General features: G+C 41.6%; 1 protein-coding gene across 11 annotated transcripts in view; it reads left to right on the plus strand.

Annotated features, from left to right (window-relative positions):
• The window catches only part of TFDP2 (transcription factor Dp-2), a 163,437-nt gene that overhangs the window by 345 nt on the left and 150,898 nt on the right, over window positions 1-12,194 (plus strand). For 8 of the 11 annotated variants that reach the window (XM_053929283.1, XM_045192090.2, XM_024556729.3 and 5 more), the window contains exon 2: window positions 10,452-10,522. The exons of the other annotated variants lie outside the window; for them this stretch is intronic. The gene's annotated coding sequence lies outside the window, so the exon portion shown is untranslated. The remainder of the gene's footprint in view (window positions 1-10,451; window positions 10,523-12,194) is intronic. 11 annotated transcript variants of the gene reach the window in all.

The following is a 12,194-nucleotide window of genomic DNA, read 5'->3' on the forward strand; positions in this document are numbered from 1 at the left end:
GGCCTTTAGACCCGGTCCGGCTTGCTCCTGGGCAGGTTTCCCTCCCTGCGTCTCGGGGCCCCCTTGTCACCCCCGAGTCATATGTGTTTATAACCACTCGTCCTTCCAGACCTGGCCGAGTAACCCTTGATTGTCTGGAGGAAAGCCCTCCCCCCCCCTCGTCCCCCTACACACACAGACGCACACAGACACACACTGCAGACTGGGGGGAGGCAATGTCTCTGAGTCAACCTCGTGCAGGAGAGGAAAGGCTGCTTTCTACTCTCTCTGTGTCTTCATGGGGGAAGGATGACTTCTAAGTCTCGTTTTCTGTCTTTTCCTCCTTTCAAGATCCACGTCTCCATCTGTCTCTACTAGGTGTTTTTCAGAGTTACAAAGCTTTGTGCTCTTGGAAGAATCTCATAACCCCCATAAAGGAACTTTGCTCTAAGTCTAGGCTTACTTTTGGGGGCCTAGACTTCTTTGAGAAATTCCAGAGAGCCATGGCCCCTCTCCACAGAAAATACAAAGGTGTTTGTAAGCTCTCGCAGAGAGACAGTTTAGCTAAGTGGATGAGCGCTCAGCCAGCCTGTGTTACCTTGTATTGTGTGTGGTCTCAGTTTCTGCATCTGTAAAATAGCAGTGTCTGCCCATTCAGGCTGTTGTGAGGAGTGAGTGGACAAATCTGTGGAACGCATGTGGAGCAAAGCTCATAACATATTAACTGCCATGCATTAGTTCGGCATTTTTATCATTGATTACCATGAATGCTGGTTAAAGAAAGTTCCCTGTATTGTCTCTCTTTTCTGTTGAAACAGTTAACAGGCTCATCCCTTTCCATATTCACTACTGAATTCCCTTTAAGCTTTTGAATACTTTTCTCTTCCTCATTCTATCTCAGAGGGCTCAAACTTCCTATTCCACTTATTTGCTCTCTTTTTAGTAAGTCAGTAGCTCATTTTCTTCCTTTCCCCTTCTCTCCCAAACTATAGTGGTTTTTTTTTTTTTCATTTGACTTCTATAGCCTAATATTTCCTGGACCACTTTTCTCTTAATGGCTTGAAAATATCTTCACTTGATAAATATAGTTGAAGTTATTCATCTGTTCTCTACACGATGTAATAATCATGACCTGTCTGTTCAAAATTAAATATAAAATAATTCAGCCGAAGGGAGTTCACCATCACCAAACCATTATTATACGAAATGTTAAAGGGACTTATTTAAGGAAAAAAAGATAAAAATATGAACAGTAAAATGGCAATAAATACATATCTATCAACAATATGAATACATATCTATTAGGCAAACAAGAAGCACAGAGACAGAATCATGGATACGGAGAACTTTTTGAAGGTTGTCAGATGGCAGGGGGTGTGGGGGAATGGGTGAAGAGGTGAGGGGATTAAGAAGTACAAATAGGTAGTTAGAGAATAGCCTCGGGGATGTAAAGCACAGTATAGGAAATGGAGTAGCCACAGAACTTATACTCATGACTCATGGACATGAACAATGGTGTGGGAATCGCTTGAGGGAGTGGGGGGTGCTGGGTGGAGGGGAGCAAAGGGGAAGAATCAGGACAACTGTAGTAGCATGCTCAATAAAAAATAATTAAACAATAATTTAGTTGATCTGATAGTGCATGTTGCTTTTCCATTTCATTGGTTAGCCTATAATTTAGCTAAACCTTTATCACACTCCTATGACTAGAATAAATCTTCAATAGCAGTGTCCACTTTCAAGTAGTACCAAAGAGGAAAATCAGATGCCTAGAGCCTGGATTCTCCCAGGCTTGCGTGTGATTTGTTAGAACATCCTGTCCCTGGATCTGGAGTCTAGTGCAGTGCGAGCATGCGTCTGTAGTGCTGTTCCGGCAGGACAGTTGCAGTTTCAGCAATGTGGCCTTTATGTTTGTTAATAAAGGCACAAGGATGATTAAACTCTGAACTTTTTAGTTCTCTTTATTTCTAGTGGTTTAAGAGAGGAAACAGATTTTTCAAGCAATGGTAATATTTTATGACCATTTTGTGGTAATGTAACTTTCCTTTCGTGTAACTGTGTCGTCTGCCGGCACCTTCAGGTTTTCCCTTTGTAGCCAAAATTCTTCACTGTCTGAGCTGTGTCCTCTCAGTATAACTTGAGGTTGACTGTACAGATATGTTTATTATTATTATTATTAATAAATGCTGAAACCATGGAAAGCAATCTTTTTTTTTTAAGGTTTTCTTTATTTTTAGAGAGAGGGGAAGGGAGGGAGAGAGAGAGGGAGAGAAACGTCAGTGTGTGGTTGCCTCTTGTGCACCCCCCACTGGGGACCTGGCCCACAACCTGGGCATGTGCCCCAACTGGGAATCCAACCAGTGACCCTTTGGTTCACAGGCCGGCACTCAGTCCACTGAGCCGCATATACTAGCCAGGGCACCGGGTATGTTTATTCTTAATGTGGAAAGTATTTGTGGATGAAAATTATACATTAAAATATGTCCTAAGGAGTCAAAGATTTCTTTTTATAATTGGGAATTGAAATGTGAATATACATTTGCTTTTCATTTTAACTTGATAGAAAAGACTGGCTTTGTTTTCTTGCTGTTGATAATTGCATGAGTTATTTATAGCACCTCAGCATTTTAAAGCCCTTTCAGATATATGAAAGTTTTTAGAACGTGGTGAGGCGATGGGGTAAGCCAGAATTAAATTCAAAGGTAGTGAATTAGAACCTAAGTATTCTGACTTCTAGTCCATTGTTTCTTGGTCTGTCGGTCTTAACAGTTAACCAGGAACAACGGGTGGAAAGGGAGAATTTAAGAATTAAAAGCGGAGGAGGGAAACTTCTAATTTGGGCATTAAATATTAGATATTGAATAGTACATTAGCATTTTATTTTTTATCTTTAAATGGAGACATATTTCTTTTAAAGGTTGAATAATAAGCCTTACTATTTTGAATTTACTTGTAGTTTACATTGTCACTTGGCAAACTGGACTTTTTTTGACTTTGTCATATTTAAACTGTTATTGCAATACATATCATAATGAATCTCAGAAGGAACTAGAAAGCATAGAGTTGAGAGTATTTTTAGATCACAGAATTTTAAGTTGCATTAAATTTTAAAGATTATTATCACAATATTATTTTGAGGGTTGGAAGCAAGTTTTATTTAGGTAGAGAGAAAGAGACAGACCAGGACCCGGGGTCCCGGGGACAGGACCAGGGGTAAGCCTGGGGCAGACCGCTGCTCCCTGCTGCCCCCTGGATGTGGTTTCTCTTGGGACCACTACTGAGAAAGAAGCAGAAGTACACGCTCAAGTGGACGTGTGCGAACTCCCGAGTGAGTTGCTAAAGATTATTAAATATACTTGCCTCTTTATCCTTTACCTTTCCATTTTGCTCTGGGGTACGTGACTCTAGGGGAGGAGCATAAGTAGATTTAAAAGTAGACTTTGCACCTTTGGAAATTTAATGCAAAATTATATGTATTTGCATGTTTTTTTCTGGAAAGAAGATTCATAGTCTCATACTTTCTAAGGTGAAGATTTTTGGACAGTTCTGATCTTTATAAAATTATTTCTTTTAGCTTGCTTCGGCAGCATACAGACTAAAATTATTTTTTACTGAACTGGAAGTTATATCTTCACTTGTTCCAGTACTCTCCACTATATGTGTGTCTTCAGATATTTGAAGATACTTATATTCTATTGATTCTTTTCTTCTCTAGACATAACCTTCCCAGTCTTTAACTTCTAATAATTTTGTTGTTTTGATTAAGTGTGGTTCCCAAAATTAGGAATTAACCAGTAGAGATTTTAAAGCATGCGCTTTAAGATTAAGAGCAGACTCTCCCTAGCCTGGTGGCTCAGTTGGTTGGAGCGTCGTTCCATACCCCAAAAGGTTGCGGGTTTGATCCCTGGTCAGAGCACATAGCTAGGTTGCGGGTTCAGGGCGTGTACCTAGCTTCTGGTTTTGATCCCTGGTTAGAGCGCATATGGGAGGCAACTGATCGATGTTTCCCTCTCTCTCTCTCCCCCTTCCTCTCTAAAATCAATAAACAGCCCTGGCTGGTGTAGCTCAGTGGATTGAGCACCGGCCTGTGAACTGAAAGGTCACCAGTTCAATTCCCAGTCAGGGCATATGCCTGGGTTGCGGGCCAGATCCCCAGCTAGGGGCATGCAGGAGGCAACCAATCAATGTATCTTGCACATTGATGTTCCTCTCTCTCTAAAAATAAATGAAATCCTAAAAAAAAAAAATAAAATAAAATCAATACACATATTCTTGGGTGAGGATTTAAAAAAACTTTCTTTTGAAAGATTGAGTGGACTTGCTAGTATGAACGAAAAAAGGGGGTTCTGTGGAAAGTAACCTCACAGAGTGACCTGACCTTTAATTCCTAACTGGGCAGATGATGGTGGGTAGTCATGCCCCAGACCTGTAACTTCTTTAGTCAAAAATTTTATGCCACTCTGTCCATTGTTGTTGTGCATATAGGTTAACACATCTTTGAAATGCCAGAAGTAATACCCCTAGAAGGGGATATTAACCCTCAAGAGAGCATATAAACTTAACTGTCCTATAATCCTCTCCCTGCCTTGCTTTCTCCCACCAACGTGTAATCTTCCTTACATTCCCTCCTTAATTTCAAGTGCATAAAAGAAGCTGCAAAATTGTTATTCTCTGGATCATTGGAGATCTTCTCCCCCAGCGTATGTTATCAGTTTGGCTCAAACGAACTCATAAAAATTCTCTACATGTTTGGATGTTTTTACGTCAATACTTCTTTGCAACCACATCACGCTGTTAATTCATAATAATGTCCTAGTTAAGAAGAAGAACTACGGGACCATCCTGCTTGGTTTTAAATCCTGACTCGATAGTTTGTTAGCTGGGTGACCTTGAATGAATTATGTACCCATTTTGGGCCTCAGATTCTCATCTGTAAAATGGGGTTTTTAATAACACCTATCTCACAATGGTTGTTAAAAGAATAAATGAACACTTACATGTAAAGCATTTAGAATGGTCCCTGACATTTAAGTGCTATGTATGTTACCTTTTATTATTGATTTTGTAATCAGCTAAAATTCTCGGGTTGTTTGTCCATGCTCTTCCACCTTTTAACTCATGCTTTTCCAATTCCTTAATAGAATTTTTTTGGTAGGACTTTCCATTTATCTGTATTAAATTTTATCTTACCAGATTCGTTCTGGTGTGTTGCCTTTTTGAGGTAAAACTGTCCAAACCTGTAGAGAATTTTTATAATTTATTTGAGCCAAACAGAGGATAAGTCTAGAAGCAAGATCTCAAAACATAGAAAAATACTTCCCAGAATGGCCATTTGCAGCTTCTTTTATGCTTTTGGAACTAAGGAGTGAAGGAAGGGAAGACTGCATGATGGTGGGAGAAAGCAAGGTAGGGATTAGATTACAAGGTATTTTAAAAGATTATGTGCTTTCTTGAGGGTGGTTCCTTGAAGGATCTGAAAACAGGCATTTCAAAAATGTATTAACCTCCATGCTTAGAAACAAGGGGCAGGGCTTGCTTAAGTCAAAGATAAACTTTTTACTAAAAAAGTTACATGCCTGGGAGGTGACTACTCACCAAGACCTGCCCATTTTGGAATTTGTGGTCAGATCAGCTTCTCAAGTAACTTTCCATAGAAACCCTTTTTTGTTCACAACTTAAAAACAAAATCCTGATTTGGTCATTCAGTAAATAGGCTTATTTATTTGTCCATAGATTTAATAAACTATAAGTTTGATAATGCTGACATTGTCTTCATGCAAATCTATTAAAATGTTAACTAGGTAGGAATAAGAGCTGGAGACCTCTTTTAACATTGACAAAAAACACAAAGAAAACAACTCACCCTGCCTGGTGTGTCTCAGTACTGGTCTGCGAACCAAAAGGTCACCAGTTCCCTTCCCAGTCAGGGCACATGCCTGGGTTGCGGGCCAGGTCCCCAGTTGGGAGCGTGCAGGAGGCAACCAATTGATATATCTCTCACACAATGATGTTTCTCTCCTCCTCTTCCTTTCCCTCTCTCTAAAAACAAATAAATAAAATCTTTAATTAAAAAAAACACTTGAAGATGGTGGAGTAGGTAAACATGGCTTGCCTCCTCACACAACCACATCAAAATTGCAATTAAACTATAGAACAGCCATCATTTGGAACCATCAGAAGTCAAGCTGAATGGGAGTCCTACAACTACAGAATTAAAGAAGAAACTACATTGAGACTGGTAAGAGTGGCGGAGACGCAAAATAGGCTGGTCCCACACCCACGTGTGGCAGATAAAAATTGGGAGGGATATCTCAGGAGTGAAGGGTCCCAGCCCCATACCAGGCCCCCAAGCCCGCAGTTCTAGTCTCAGGAAGAGAAGTCACCATAACTTCTGGCTGTAAAATCCAGCGAGGATTGAGGCTATGAATGGCAGAAACTGCTGGATTCCCTGGCAGTTCCTCTCTTAAAGGGCCCATGAAAAACTTATAGACTCACTCCCTCTGAGCTCCAGCATGGGAGCAGCAACTTGAAAGGTGCCAGCCATACGTGGAGGAACTGAATTGTCTGGCATCAGGGTGAGAGCTGGGAGGCAGCTTTCTCCCAGACAGAAATGCTGGTAGAGGCCACTGTTCCCTTTCTGAGCTCTCCCTGCACAGAGTCACAGAGCCCATGGGTGGGGGTGGGGCTGCCAGGTCTGAGACTTCATCAACCAGGCTCACACTGTTTGCCCCACCCTGGTGATTCCCTGAGGCCCTGTCCCACCCAACTTTCAGGCTCACCCAAGCTGTTTCTAGTTGCTTTCCCAAATGAGTGACCTGTCTTGGCCCACGCTTCAGATTTTCCTAAATTCTCTCGAACGAGCAGATCTGACTTCAGTGAGCCCTATACCTCTCACTAAGTCATCCCAGGCCCAGCGTTAGCAACAGCCAGCCTTGGTTTACATGCAGGGGTGTCCAACCTGTGGCCCAGGATGGCTATGAATGCGACCCAATACAAAATGGTAAATTTACTTAAAACCTTTTATTTTTGCTCATCAATTTTCATTAGTGTTTGTGTATTTAATGTGGGGCCCAAGACAACTGTTCTTCTTCCAGTGTGCCCCAGAGACGCCAAAAGTTTGGACACCCCTGGTACAGCATGACCTCACCTGGGCACCTCCAAGCCCAGCACAAGTAGCAGCCAGCTGCAGATCACTTTGTAGCTTATGATGTGTTACCCTGGACAGAACACATCTGGTGCTGACCTTGGACGGGCCAACAAGCAATCAAGGCACAAACACAACAGGAGAGTGAACGTAGTCCACACAGTGGGCACCCCTCAGGTACCCAGCTTGGGTAATAGGCCGTGTCACTGGACCCCACAGGGCACCTACTACATTAGGCCACTCTAACAAGCCTGGGAGGCATAGTAGCTCTACCTGATACATAGAAACAAACACAGGGAGGCTGCCAAAATGAGGAGACAAACACAGCCCAGATGAAATAACTGAACAGAACTCCAGAAAAAGAACTAAACAAAATGGAGACAAGCATGCTACTAGATGCAGAGTTCAAAACACTGTTTATAAGGATGCTCAAGGAGACTTCCAGCCAAGATGGAGGCGTAGATAGACACACTGTGCCTCCTCACACAACCAAAAGAACAACAACAAGTTTAAAGACAAAAAGTAACCAGGACTGACAGAAAATTGAACTGTATGGAAGTTCGATAACCAAGAAGTTACAGAAGAAACATTCATCCAGACTGTAGGAGGGGCGGAGACAGGCAGTGGGGCGGAGAGGACTCCTGGCAAGGAGACGGCTGGTGGACTGGACAAGGTGGTGGCTGGCAGAGCAGGCAGGCCCACATTTGAGCGTACATAAGCCGGGAGGAACAGCTGGGGAGGGAGCCAGACCTTGCACCCCAGGGAAAATAAAGCCTCAAAGCCTTTGACTGAAAACAGCTGTGGGGATTGAGGCGGCAGCAGGAGAAACTCCCAGCCTCACAGGAGAGTTCACTGGAGAGGCCCACAGGGTCCTAGAATGTACACAGATCCACCCACTTGGGAATCAGCACCAGAAGGGCCCAATTTGCTTGTGGGTAGCAGCAGAAGTGACTGAAAGCCAGCGGAGAGTAGAGCAAGCGGCATTGTTCCCTGATTGCTTCTCCACATATAGCTCCACAATGCAGAGACCAGTTGCCCTGCCCTGGCGAACACCTAAGGCTCTGTCCGCCCCTTGCTACATAGCAGGCAGCGGAGACAAAAAAAAAAAAAAAAAAAAAAAAAAGGCCCAAATGAAAGAACAGACCAAAGCTCCAGAAAAAATATTACTAAGCAATGAAGAAATAGCCAACCTATTAGATGCACAGTTCAAAACACTGGTAATCCGGATGCTCACAGAATTGGTTGAGTATGGTTGCAAAATAGAGGGGAAGATGAAGTCTATGAAAAGTGAAATAAAAGGAAATGTACAGGGGAGAAAATAGAAAATGGACAAGGGGAGGTTAAGAATACTATAGGACACAGGTGGCAAACACAAGGCCCAAGGGCCGAATCCGGCCCTCCACCTTGTTTTATCCGGCCCTGCGCCTTGTTTCTACCGGGCGGCAGCTCCGAGCTCCTTGCCCCTAGTTAAGGAGTAGTTATATTTATACAGTCCTAAAATTACATTCAGCCCTTTGAAGGCAACCATGAGGCTGATGTATTAGCCCCTGGTGAAAATGAGTTTGACACCCCTGGCATAATCAATAAAATACATTTTTTAAAAAAGGATGCTTAAGGAATTTATCACTTCAACAGTGTAAAAAGGATCCAGTCAGAAGAATATACTGGAGAAAAGCAGTTACTTACAGGGGAATTCCATAAGACTGTCAGCTGATTTCTCAATAGAAACTTTGTGGGCTAGAAGGGATTGGCAAGAAATATTCAAAGTCATGAAAAGCAAGGATCTACACAAGATTAGTCTACCCAGCAAAGCTGTCATTTAGAATTACAGGGCAGATAAAGAGCTTCCCAGGTAAGCCCTGGTTGGTGTGGGTGGCTCAGTGGATTGAGCCCCAGCCTGTGAACCGGAAAGTCACAGGTTCGATTCTGAGTCAGGGCACATGCCTGGGTGGTGGGCTAGGTCCCCAGTTGGCGGTGTGAGGCAGCCAATCCATGTTTCTCCCTCTCTTCTTCCCTTCCCCTCTCTCTAAAAATAAATAAGTCTGAAAAAGAAAGAGCTCCCCAGATAAGAAAAACCTAACAGAGTTCATTAACACCAAACCATTGTTATATGAAATGTTTAAGCATTTTCTTTAAAAAAAGAAGAAGAAAAAATATATGAACAATAGAATGGCAATAAATACATATCTATCAGCTGAATTTAGGAAAACAAAATAGCCCTGGCTGGTGTAGCTCAGTGGATTGAGTGTGGGCCTGTAAACCAAAGGGTCACTGGTTGGATTCCCAGTTAGGGCACGTTCCCAGGTTGAGGGGCAGGTCCCCAGTAGGGGGTGTGTGAGAGGCAACCACACACTGATGTTTCTCTTCCTCTCTTTCTCCCTCCCTTCTCTGTCTAAATATAAATAAATAAAATATTTTAAGAAAAAAGGAAACAAACAAATAAACAAGCAGAACAGAAACAAAAACATAGATACAGAGAACATTTTGATGGTTGCCAGATGGGAGGGGGGTGGGGAATTAGGTGAAAAAGGTGAAGGGATTAAGAAGTCCAAATGGGTAGTTACAGAACAGTGATGGGGTGTATAAGTACAGTATAGGAAATAAAGTAACCAAGTGACCCGTGACCCATGGACACGGACAATGCTGTGGAGATTGCCTGAGTGAATGTGCAGGGCTGGGTGGAGGAGGACAAGGGGGGGAAATTGGGAAAATTATAATAGCATAATCAATGAAATATATTTTTAAAAAACTCTTTGGTTCAAGTTTTCAGCCAATTAGAAATGCAGCTAATTTATTATTACCCATCAAATATTTCTAAGTTTTCACAAGGAATCTATAAGGAACTTTAACAATTGCCTTACTAAAACCCAGGCACTTTTCTATAGTTCAATTCTGAAATCCTGTCAATTCAAAAATTGTCAGGAAAAGCACGTTAAGCTGTCATTACTTGTCTTTCATGGACCTGCACTGGTGTCCGAGAGCATATGTTTGCTTTTATTTTTTCTGTGCTCACAAACTGCTCCGTAATGGTTTTAGATCTTGTCTAGAGTTACATTAACTTTACTGATCATATGTTGGGAGGATCCCCTTTCTCTGTTTTTGAAAAACAGTACTGTATTTTCCTGTTTCAGTCTTCTAGCAACTTCTCTTATTCTCTATGGTTTCTGAACAATTGCCAGCAGCTGCACAGAAGTTTCATCTAGAGCTCTATAACTTGCTGAAGATTTTCTTAGAGGAGTTAGGGGTTCTCTTAAATTTTCTCCTCCATAGTGAGCATTGGTGTCCATTAATTCACTGATTAAATTTATCCAATGTCTATTTTGGGCAGGATACTGATGTTTGTTCCACCCATCCAATCCGAAGAGAACTGTTCTTGGCAGAGATTCTTGAAGCAAAGAGGTAATCCACATCCATTTTTCTCCATTCCTACTGTTGTTGCCATTAGCAGCGGTCTGGGCCTCCAGTCCCTCTTCCAGTCGTTTTCTGTCTCCAGTCCTTAAGCATTGCAGCCAGGGTCATCTTTGTTTTTATTTTTTTGTTTAAGATAATTCTTTTTTTTAAAGGTTTTTATTTATTTATTTTTAGAGACAGGGGAAGGGAGGGAGAAAGAGAGAGAGAGACATTGATGTGCGAGTGACATGTTGATCAGTTGCCTCTTGCACGTCCCCAGTTGGGGACCTGGCCTGCAACCCAGGCATGTGCCCTGACCAGGAATCCAACCAGTGACATTTCGGTTCACAGGCCGGTGCTCAGTCTACTGAGCCACACCAGCCAGGGCGATAATTCCTTTTTTTTTTTTTTTAAGGTTTTATTTATTTTATTTGTAGATAGAGGGGAAGGGAAGGAGAAAGAGAGGGAGAGAAACGTCAATGTGTGGTTGCCTCTTGCACGCCCCCTACTGGGGACCTGGCCCATAACCCAGGCTTGTGCCTTGACTGGGAATCAAACTGACGACCCTTTGCTTTGCAGTCCAGTGCTCAATCCACTGAGCCACACCAGCCAGGGCTAGAGTCATCTTTGTTTTTAAAATGCATGTATCTCTTAATGTCTTTCCTCCCCATTGGAATAATCTGTAATGAACTAATTAGATTTTTATTTTGAGTACTTTCCAACTCCCTTATTCTGCTTTCTGTTTATCATCCTTCTAAATTCAAGTCCTCCTGTCCCCTTCACCTTCCTTGTTCTTAAGGGAGGTTATGAACTATCAGCCAGATAGTAGGATGGAGAGGTGGTGACTCCCCACCAGCTGGTCTTGGTGTGAGTCAGCAGACAGGTAGGGAGGGCTCACTGTGTCAGACAGAGTTGACAAAGCGGTATGACATAGCCCGTAAAGAATTCTAAGTGCAGGGAAAAAATAGGGGAAAGTAGTTTGGAGACGTCAAAAATCTTTTTTTTAAATCAATTATTCAAAAGCATAAAGTTTATTACACAGATTCCTTTTACAACAAATATGTTGTTGGAGAATGAGTTTGTTAAAGTGACTAATTTAGTTTTTTTTTTTTAAGTAAAATCAACTTGTAAAATAACCAACGTATAAATATGGAAAAATAATATGTATTTCAAAACTGCTAAAATAACATGTTTAATCAAAACTCGGAGCACTAACTTCTCTTTTACAATCCATTCCACATGAGAGTGGACAATGAAAAAAGTGACGTACTCCACTGTAAAAATGTCTTTAAATTACATTAAAATTATTAAAAGTTACTTTCATTAAAAATTCTATGTATTTCTTGCATGAGATGAATAAAACTTAACTAAAAAAATCTTAAAGTTTTCATTCATAGCATCTTTGATATTGTGGTGTGCTTTAAAACTACACGTAAAAGAGAAGGGTTTGTTCAGTGCTGTGTGAAGGCGAGGGAGAGAGAGAGGATGGTAATGGTGATGGGGACATATACAACTAACAAGTGGCAGTCGGTACAAGGATTTCCAGGTTAATACAGTTTGGAAAACCTGTCAGATCAATAATTCTGCACTGATTGATACATTTTTAGTTCTAAAGTATTCACAAAAGGAAAAATTTTTGAGTATATTGATTATGTATTTTTAAGTTGAAAAATGAGATTTG

This window comes from Desmodus rotundus, chromosome 8 (assembly GCF_022682495.2).
Source record: "Desmodus rotundus isolate HL8 chromosome 8, HLdesRot8A.1, whole genome shotgun sequence".
NCBI classification, from domain to species: Eukaryota; Metazoa; Chordata; class Mammalia; order Chiroptera; family Phyllostomidae; genus Desmodus; species Desmodus rotundus.